Source organism: Hyla sarda, chromosome 3 (genome assembly GCF_029499605.1).
Source record: "Hyla sarda isolate aHylSar1 chromosome 3, aHylSar1.hap1, whole genome shotgun sequence".
NCBI lineage: Eukaryota > Metazoa > Chordata > Amphibia > Anura > Hylidae > Hyla > Hyla sarda.
In genome coordinates this window covers 61943941-61955565 of record NC_079191.1, presented here as the reverse complement: position 1 = coordinate 61955565, position 11625 = coordinate 61943941, and positions in this window count along the sequence as shown.

Here is an 11625-nt window from a genome sequence, read left to right as displayed (position 1 = left end):
AACGGTGATTGGCATGAGGCCAAACATTACATATCGGAGAGGATCTAACCTCCATGATCTATTAGTACATAGCCACTAGTGATGTCGCGAACATAACATTTTCGGTTCGCGAACTGTGAACTCGAACTTCCGCAAATGTTCGCGAACCGGACGAACTGCTATTGACTTCAATGGGCAGGCGAATTTTAAAACCCACAGGGACTCTTTCTGGCCACAATGGTTATTTAAAAGTTGTTTCAAGGGGACAAATACCTGGACTGTGGAGTGCCGGAGGGGGATCCATGGCAAAACTCCAATGGAAAATTACATAGTTGATGCAGAGTCTGGTTTTAATCCATAAAGGGCATAAATCACCTAACATTCCTAAATTCTTTGGAATAATGTGCTTTAGCCCCCTTTAGGCAGCACATAGAGCCCCCCTTTAGGCATCACACAGTTAGATCCCCCTTTAGGCAGCACATAGATTCTCCCATATTAGGCAGCACATAGGTAGAGCCTCCCTTTAGGCAGCACATAGGTAGAGCCTCCCTTTAGGCAGCACATAGAGCCCCCCTTTAGGCAGCACATAGTTAGATCCCCCCTTTAGGCATCACATAGTTAGATTCCCCCTTTAGGCAGCACATAGATTCCCCCATGTTAGGCAGCACATAGTTAGAGCCCCCCTTTAGGCAGCACATAGAGCCCCCCTTTAGGCAGCACATAGATTCCCCCATATTAGGCAGCACATAGTTAGAGCCTCCCTTTAGGCAGCACATAGAGCCCCCTTTAGGCAGCACATATTTAGATCCCCCCTTTAGGTAGCACATAGATTCCCCCATGTTAGGCAGCACATAGTTAGAGCCCCCCTTTAGGCAGCACATAGGTAGTGCCTCCCTTTAGGCAGCACATAGAGCCCCCTTTAGGCAGCACATAGTTAGATCACCCCTTTAGGCAGCATATAGATTAGGCAGCACATAGTTAGAGCCCCCCTTTAGGCAGCACATAGAGCCCCCCTTTAGGCAGCACATAGATTCCCACATATTAGGCAGCACATAGTTAGAGCCTCCCTTTAGGCAGCACATAGAGCCCCCTTTAGGCAGCACATATTTAGATCCCCCCTTTAGGCAGCACATAGATTCCCCCATGTTAGGCAGCACATAGTTAGAGCCCCCCTTTAGGCAGCACTGGTTTTATTTCACAGCCCAAAAAGTTTTTTTTTTTTTTTTTTTTTTTAACAACTGCCACACCAAAAGTTCCCCTTTTCAGCAGAGGTCCCCAACCAGGATGCCTCCAGCAGTTGCAAAACACACAGACTGAACTTATAGCCCTTTTAATACTGTAGTTAGTTGCTTGAAGGAAATTAAGTTTTACACCGGAGTACCCCTTTTAACCAGCGGTTCCCTCCCAACCAGGGTGCCTCCAGCTGTTGCAAGACACACGGATTGAACTTATAGCCCTTTTAATACTGTAGTTAGTTGCTTGAAGGAAATTAAGTTTTACACTGGAGTACCCCTTTTAACCAGCGGTTCCCTCCCAACCAGGGTGCCTCCAGCTGTTGCAAGACACACAGACTGATATTTGAGCCCTAAAAAGGGCTTTTTTGGGTGCTGTCCTTAAAGCAGATGTTAGACTAGTGCTTTAGGAGTAAAGTGGACCCTGAATACACCACCTAGCAGCAACCTAGTTATCGCTTTCCCTATTACAGCAGGAGCAGCTTCTCTGTCCCTCCACTTTCTAAGCCTGCAGCATGCCGAATGAAGGTAAAATGGCGTCCATGCAGGAGGTAGGAGGGTCTGGAAGGGAGGGACTGCTACTGATTTGCTGTAATGTGTCTGCTGACTCTGACTCACAGGGTCAAAGTTTACCGCAATGTTAAAGTATAGGGGGCGAATTGAACTTCACATATGTTCGCCCGGCGATGTGAATGCGAACATGCTAAGTTCGCCGGGAACTGTTCGCCGGTGAACAATTCGCGACATCTCTAATACCCACCATAATAGTGGCAGTACAGGTCAAGGCACATGCATCCCCAACCCCCCAATGGGATCACATCCATGTGACCATTGTTCCACATGCAGACATATGCCAAAAATAAAGACATTCATAAATCCAGTTGATAAAAAAGAATACACCATAAGACAACTTTTAAATTGCAGCAGCCAAAATGTAATATATGTTGCCACATGTAACTGCCCAAAATGATACGTAGGCAAAACAGTACAGGAATTGCGTAAAAGGATTAGCAAACACATAAGTACCATCAGGACAGGAGTAGATACTCCGTTGGCAAGACATATACGACAGACACATAACAACCAAACCGACATATTAAAATTTTGGGGCATATGTCGAATCAAGATTGGCCCCAGAAAAGGGAACGTCGATAAATCTATATATATAAAACTCAAGGTGTGTGTGTGTGTGTGTGTGTGTGTATGTATGTTCCACAAAAACTTCCAAACGGCTAAAGATATTAAAATAAAACTAGGCACACATGTTACTCATATGTCAACAACAAACATAGGATAGGTGATTTAACCCTTACTCACCCCCATTTGCCAGGGGCAGGGTTTATGTTTAAAGTCCCATACAAGTCTATGGAAAATATATGTTGCTGCATAACTTCCAAACGGCTGGAGATATTTCTATAATACTTGGTTACATGTTACTTATATGTCCACTTAAAACATAGGATAGTTAATTTAACCCTTAACTACCCACATTTATGAGGGTCAGGGTTTTTGTTTAAAGTCCCATGCAAATCAATGAGAAATGTATGTTCTCACATAACTTCTGTACGGCTGGAGATATTTCAATACCTGGTACACATATTACAGGTCGGGATATGAGGACGGGATGGGAGGACGGGATAGCAGGTGGAGATTAGAGGTGGAGATAGGAGATGGAGATAGGAGGTCGGGATAGGAGGTCGAGATAGGAGGCTGGGATAGGAGGTCGAGATAGGAGATCAAGATAGGAGGATGGGAATAGAAGGTTGAGATAGGAGGTCGGGATAGGAGGTCGGCATAGGAGGTGGAGATAGGAGGACAGAATAGGGGGTTGAGATAGGAGGACGGGATAGAAGGTCGAGATAGGAGGATGGGATTGGAGGACGGGATAGGAGGTTGAGATAGGAGGACGGGATAGAAGGATAGGAGGTCGAGATAGGAGGACGGGATAGTAGGTCCGCATAGGAGGTCGAGATAGGAGGTCGAGATGGGAGGTCGAGATAGGAGGACGGGATAGGAGGAGGGATAGGAGGTCGAGATAGGAGGTCTGGATAGGAGGCCGGGATAGGAGGTTGAGATAGGAGGACAGGATAGGAGGACAGGATAGGAGGTCGAGATAGGACGACGGGATAGAAGGACGGGATAGGAGGTCGATAAAGGAGGACGGGATAGGAGGTCGAGATAGGAGGTCGAGATAGGAGGTCGAGATAGGAGGTCAAGATAGGAGGACAGGATGGTCGGGATAGGAGGTCAGGATATGAGGACGGGATATGAGGACGGGATAGGAGGTGGAGATAGGAGGTCAAGATGGGAGGTCGGGATAGGAGGTCGGCAATTTAGGTGGAGATAGGAGGACGGGATAGGGGGTTGAGATAGGAGGACGGAATAGGAGGTCGAGATAACTACCCACATTTGTGAGGGTCAGGGTTTTTGTTTAAAGTCCCATGCAAATCAATGGGAAATGTATGTTCTCACGTAACTTCTGTACGGCTGGAGATATTTCAATACCTGGTACACATATTACAGGTCGGGATATGAGGACAGGATGGGAGGTCGAGATAGGAGGTCAAGATAGGAGGACGGGATGGTCGGGATAGGAGGACGGGATAGGAGGACGGGATATGAGGACGGGATATGAGGACAGGATATGAGGACGGGATAGGAGGTGGAGATAGGAGGTAAGAATAGGAGGTCAAGATGGGAGGTCGGGATAGGAGGTCGGCATAGGAGGTGGAGATAGGAGGACGAGAAAGGGGGTTGAGATATGAGGACAGGATAGGAGGTCGAGATAGGAGGACGGGATAGGAGGTCAAGATAGGAGGACGGGATAGGAGGTCGAGATAGGAGGACGGGATAGGAGGTCGAGATAGGAGGACGGGATAGGAGGTCAAGATAGGAGGTCGCGATAGGAGGACGGGATAGGAGGACGGGATAGAAGGTCGGGGTATGAGGACGGGATATGAGGACAGGATATGGGGTTGGGATATGACAACAATATATGGGGATGGGATTTCAAGTCAAAAGCTTCCTCCTTTGTTGATTTTCTTCCCCAACAAGGATGAGGAAGGAAAAACCAGGCAACGCCGGGTACTCAGCTAGTTATTACTAAAAGAAGAGGCAAGGTGGATCTACCGCCTGAACAGTAAATTCCCAGGAGGCCTAAATGAAGAATTCACCTTTATGGCGTTCCTTGACTAATTAATTTATAAGTAGTTCAGAATTAATAAAAAGTTGCATACTCTCAATAGGCACTAGCTCTAGGACCTAGTAAAGGCTTTTTCTACCCCATTGCAGTGCTATAAATTCATTACGGTGAGAGATTGGTAGTCTTGTATACACCTAATAAATAAGGGATGGCATTATATGGCATAATAATGTAGTCTTACCACACGACGTGAAGGATGCATGTTCCTCGGCGCAGCTGGGGTGGCAGAGGTGGTTTGGAGAGGGAGAGGGTGTACCTTCGGGAGAGGAAAGATATGTGAAACATTAGAAATATTAGCAATAAATTAATCATAAAATATACTTACCGTTAAATACTTTAACTCAAAACTCAATATAAAAAAAATTTAAATAAATTCAAATTAATAAAATTAAAAATTAAAAAAATCTATATTAAAAATATATATGGAAAAATCTAAAATCACTAACTAAAAAAAAAATTCACATATATATATATATATATATAAAAATTTCCCTCTCCTTTCCTTCTCCCTTCCTTATTTCCTCCCCCCTCCCTTGCAACTTACATGCTACTCAAGAAATCCATATCTTAGGACATCATATATCCCAGACTACCATAGCTTATTACACAACAAACAGAATAAATAACAGTCTATACCGATTCACAGAATATAAATAAATAAATCTTTTTTTCTCCTTTAAAATTGCATGAGTTACAAGATCATTTACATGAGAATATAATTACTCATGTTAATACCACACTTTTATATACTCCATGGTCTGTACTATGGATAATTTGGAACATACCCTACACAGTCTAAGTCCCATAACATGCGCAGTAGTACTCTAGAAGTGAAATACAGACAAAGTCCGAAGTCATGCGCACAGGTCCAGCAATATGGAGATATCGCGAGAAGTGAATCATCCATCATGAGGCTTGCGCATTGATTACCAATGCGCAGACATGTGTACCTACAGTGACATCACATGTAAACAAAGGTGGTGATAAGTGCAGACACTAAACACATGCCGGACCATAACAAACTGTATGATTGGTTGCGACTTTTTGCAGGATTGGTGCACAACTATAGCGGGACACAAGATTGTGATGTGCGGCCATCTGATTGGCGATAGCACGTCACAGGAAATGAACGCAATGTGAGATTATATAAAGCCTACCTAGCGTCCGGGGCACCATTAGCCTCAAAGCCCTTGACCAAGCTGGTTTATTCAGTGAAACGTCGAGGAGGCTAGTCATGTTTTAATACAACGTGTGTTCACTGTTAGTAATGTTAATGCAGCATGCATACTCACCTACTAGTGCACAAAACATAGTGCACAATATATATTAATTTTTCAGCACTAACAGAAACTTAGTAGCTAGGAGAGGTTTTCCTTTCCCATAAAAAATTCTGTGACACTGCCGATAATTTTAATCTGTGTGTTTAATAAGGGTAGCTTTTTAGTTTGTGAATTGAATAAAGTTTAAAAGTTTTAGGGGGGTTTCTAGTAAGGGGTTTCCCCGCAAGGGGGTTACCCCTTAAAGGTTGATATTGCACTATTGCCCTGGAACCTTCAGGGATCCTTTTTTGTTTAATTCACTGACCATAGAAGTAAAGTAAACATTGCTGGTTAGCTCAATGGTGCTGTTCGGGACCTCCGCGATAAAATAGTGGCGTCCCGCACAGCTTGCAGGACGCAAGGAGGATCCAGGCAGGAGCAGTCAAGTGGCGATAACACTGATCAATGCCATGCTATTGCATGGCAGTGATCAGTGTACCAAATCAGTGAGTGTAATATTATAGTCCCCTTTGGGGGAAATAACACTGCAAAAAAGAAAGTGAAAATAAAGTGTTAATAAATGTGATTTAACCTCTTCCCTGTTAAAATTTTCAATCACCCCTTTTCCCATTTATGAAAAAACTGTGTAAATAAAAATAAACATATGTGGTATCACCGTGTGCATAAATGTCCAAACTATTAAAATATATCATTAATTAAACTGCAAGGTCAATGGCGTACATGTAAAAAAAATACTAGAGTGCAAAATTGTGTATTTTTGGTCACTTTTTATACCATAAGAAAATGAATAAAAAGTTATGAAAAAGTCAGATCAAAACAAAAGTGGTACAGAACTTCAGATCATGGTGCAAAAAATAAGCCCTCATACCGCCCTTTATACGGAAAAATAAAAAAGTTATAGGGGTCAGAAGAGGACATTTTTCTACGTATTCCTTTTGGTGCATGTAGTTATAATTTTTTTTTAGTAGTAAAATAAAATCAAACCTATATATATTGGGTATCCTTGTGACTGTAAAGACCTACAGAATAAATATAAGGTGCAATTTTTACCGAAAACTGCACTGCGTAGAAACGGAACCCTGTAAAAATTACAAGATTGTTTTTTTTTTTTTAATTTTGTCCAACAAATCATTTTTTTTTTGGTTTTGCCGTAGATTTTGGAGTGAAATTATAAATGGTATTACAAAGTACAATTGTTGGCACTGCACTACAATAGAAATAAAAATCTGTATCCTCTATATCCCAATGGGTTCCATCTTTTTCTTTTGTTCTTTTTTCTAATGTGCTTTTATAATCCCTGAGACAACTAATTCTGGCCCTAGGGTGTTATATATATTAGAGTCTGTAGCATGAATAAGGGTCATGTTATCATACCAGTGTCTTTTTATAGGTGATTGATGCCCGGTGAGAAGGTGAAAGTGACCTATACCCCTGTCAGCTGCAGGAAAGGAACCAAGAGACAGGTAATTAATATTTATATTAATTACTGATAACAATCACGCTAGATATGACATCTAGACCTGCAGAGATGTCATAGTCTCTACCTTATACATGAAGATATATGTGTTTTTAATAAGTATATCGTCTATAGACAGCTTCTTAGATAACACAACCATGTCTCAGGTAAAGAGATTAGGAACATTTATGATTTCTAATATCTGTTTTTTATTTGTAGTAATCCATTTTTCAATAGACAGACCGCAGATTTAAGACATAACTGTACTGCAAAGAAAAATCTATAAGTTAATGTAATAAATCACATACTATAACTGATTATTGCAATTTAAAACTATGAAAAATACATTATATTGATTATAAAACAGAAATACAGAATGGAGAAAACCGTCTGTGGCTCAAGCTCGACTGCCCCTTTCTTTGAGTGGCCCCTCAATGTTCTGGAAACGGGTGGAGGACATTGTCTCCATTAGAATGGGTCCCCCTACGATGCTTCGGCTGTTGATCTGAAGTGCATTCTGTACTTTGGAACCTCGGGGGCAAACTGTATTTCTGTTATTCATTTTTAGTTTAGCAATTCCCACCGCAACATGGTTAACCTCTAACCTATATTTCTGCACAAAATTGATAAAGGACATTCCAAGAATAATTTTGCCAAATAAAAATATATAAAATATTCATGATAATTGATAAATAATATTAACAACAATAACACTTTTTATTGAAAAACAAAAAACAATAATAATTTATAAACTATTTAGCTCCTGCCCCCTTCCCCCCCCCAAAAAAAAACATATATTGCCCTTAAAATTTATGAATAAAGAAACAAAAAATAACACCTACCCCAAACATTGCAAAAACAAAAACCCCAAAAACCTGTCAATAGTCTCTGTCAACATCATCCTGGGAGGCATACTACACTGCACTACAATAGAAATAAAAATCCCTATCATCTATATCCCAATGGGTTCCATCTTTTCTTTTGTTCTTTTTTTCTAATGCGGTTTTATAATCCCTGAGACAAGTAGTTCTCGGCCTAGGGTGTTATATATATTAGCGTCTGTAGCATGTATAACGGACATGTTATCATACCTGTGTCTTTTTATAGGTGACTGATGCCCGGTGAGAAGGTGAAAGTGACCTATACCCCCGTCAGCTGCAGTAAAGGAACCAACAGACAGGTAATTAATATTTATATTAATTACTGATAACAATCACGCTAGATATGACATCTAGACCTGCAGAGATGTCATAGTCTCTACCTTATACATGAAGATATATGTGTTTTTAATAAGTATATCGTCTATAGACAGCTTCTTATATAACACAACCATGTCTCACGTACAGAGATTAGGAACATTTATGATTTCTAATATCTGTTTTTTATTTGTAGTAATCCCTTTTTCAATAGACAGACCGCAGATTTAAGATATAACTGTACTGTAAAGAAAAATCTATAAGTTAATGTAATAAATCACATACTATAACTGATTATTGCCATTTAAAACTATGAAAAATACATTATATTGATTATAAAACAGAAATACAGAATGGAGACAACCGTCTGTGGCTTAAGCTCGACTGCCCCTTTCTTTGAGTGGCCCCTCAATGTTCTGGAAACGGGTGGAGGACATTGTCTCCATTAGAATGGGTCCCCCTACGATGCTTCGGCTGTTGATCTGAAGTGCATTCTGTACTTTGGAACCTCGGGGGCAAACTGTATTTCTGTTATTCATTTTTAGTTTAGCAATTCCCACCGCAACAGGGTTAACCTCTAACCTAAATTTCTGCATAAAATTGATAAAGGACATTCCAAGAATTATTTTGCCAAATAAAAATATATAAAATATTAATGATAATTGATGAATAATAATAACAACAATAATAACAGTTTTTATTGAAAAACAATAATAATTTATAAAATATTTTGCTCCTGCCTCCTTCCCCCAAAAATAAAAAAAACATATATTGCCCTTAAAATTTATGAATAAAGAAACAAAAAATAACACCTACCCCAAACATTGCAAAAACAAAACCCCCAAAAAGCTGTCAATAGTCTCTGTCAACATCATCCTGGGAGGCATACTACACTACACTACAATAGAAATAAAAATCCCAATCATCTATATCCCAATGGGTTCCATCTTTTCTTTTGTTCTTTTTTCTAATGCGGTTTTATAATCCCTGAGACAATTAGTTCTGGCCCTAGAGTGTTATATATATTAGCGTCTGTAGCATGTATAAGGGCCATGTTATCATACCTGTGTCTTTTTATAGGTGATTGATGCCCGGTGAGAAGGTGAAAGTGACCTATACCCCCGTCAGCTGCAGGAAAGGAACAAAGAGACAGGTAATTAATATTAATATTAATTACTGATAACAATCAGTCTAGATACAACATCTAGACCTGCAGAGATGTCATAGTCTCTACCTTATACATGAAGATATATGTGTTTTTAATAAGTATATTGTCTATAGACAGCTTCTTATATAACACAACTGTGTCTCAGGTATAGAGATTAGGAACATTTATGATTTCTAATATCTGTTTTTTATTTGTAGTAATCCCTTTTTCAATAGACTGACCGCAGATTTAAGACATAACTGTACTGTAAAGAAAAATCTATAAGTTAATGTAATAAATCACATACTATAACTGATTATTGCCATTTAAAACTATGAAAAATACATTATGTTGATTATAAAACAGAAATACAGAATGGAGACAACCGTCTGTGGCTCAAGCTCGACTGCCCATTTCTTTGAGTGGCCCCTCAATGTTCTGGAAACGGGTGGAGGACATTGTCTCCATTAGAATGGGTCCCCCTACGATGCTTCGGCTGTTGATCTGAAGTGCATTCTGTACTTTGGAATCTCGGGGGCAAACTGTATTTCTGTTATTAATTTTTAGTTTAGCAATTCCCACCGCAACATGGTTAACCTCTATCCTAAATTTCTGCACAAAATTGATAAAAGACATTCCAAGAAATATTTTGCCAAATAAAAATATATAAAATATTGATGAAGTTGATGAATAATAATAACAACAAAAATAACAGTTTTTGATTAAAAAACAAATAAACAATAATAATTTATAAAATATTTTGCTCCTGCCCCCTTCCCCAAAAATAAAAAAACATATATTACCCTTAAAATTTATGAATAAAGAAACAAAAAATAACACATACCCCAAACATTGCAAACACAAAACCCCCAAAAACCTAACAATAGTGTCTGTCATCATCATCCTGGGAGGGATAATACAATGCACTACAATAGAAATAAAAATCCCTATCATCTATATCTCAATGGGTTCCATCTTTTCTTTTGTTCTTTTTTCTAATGCGGTTTTATAATCCCTGAGACAAGTAGTTCTGGCTCTAGAGTGTTATATATATTAGCGTCTGTAGCATGTATAAGGGCCATGTTATCATACCTGTGTCTTTTTATAGGTGATTGATGCCCGGTGAGAGGGTGAAAGGGACCTATATCCCCGTCAGCTGCAGGAAAGGAACAAAGAGAAAGGTAATTAATATTTATATTAATTACTGATAACAATCAGGCTAGATACAACATCTAAACCTGCAAAGATGTCATAGTCTCTACCTTATACATGAAGATCTATGTGTTTTGAATAAGTATATCGTCTATAGGCAGCTTCTTATATAATACAACCATGTCTCAGGTACAGAGATTAGGAACATTTACGATTTCTAATATCTGTTTTTTATTTGTAGTAATCCCTTTTTCAATACACTGACCGCAGAGTTAAGACATAACTGTACTGTAAAGAAAAATCTATAAGTTAATGTAATAAATCACATACTATAACTGATTATTGCCATTTAAAACTATGAAAAATACATTATGTTGATTATAAAACAGAAATACAGAATGGAGACAACCGTCTGTGACTCAAGCTCGACTGCCCATTTCTTTGAGTGGCCCCTCAATGTTCTGGAAACGGGTGGAGGACATTGTCTCCATTAGAATGGGTCCCCCTACGATGCTTCGGCTGTTGATCTGAAGTGCATTTTGTGCTTTGGAATCTCAGGGGCAAACTGTATTTCTGTTATTAATTTTTAGTTTAGCAATTCCCACCGCAACATGGTTAAAGGAGTAGTCCAGTGGTGATTCAGTGGTGAGCAACTTATCCCCTATCCTAAGGATAGAGGATAACTTGCAGATCGCGGGGGTACCGACCGCTGGGGCCCCCTGCGATCTCCTGTACGGAGCCCCGACAGCCCACGGGAAGGGGGCGTGTCAACCTCCGCACGAGGCGGCGGCCGACACGCCCCCTCAATACTACTCTATGGCAGAGCCGAAGCGCTGCGATCGGCAATCTCCGGCTCTGCCATAGAGATGTATTGAGGGGGCATGTCGGCCGCCGCCTCGTGCGGGGTCGACACCCGCTATCTCGGCGGAGAGCCTGGGCCCCGTACAGAGAGATCGCAGGGGGCCCCAGCGGTCGGACCCC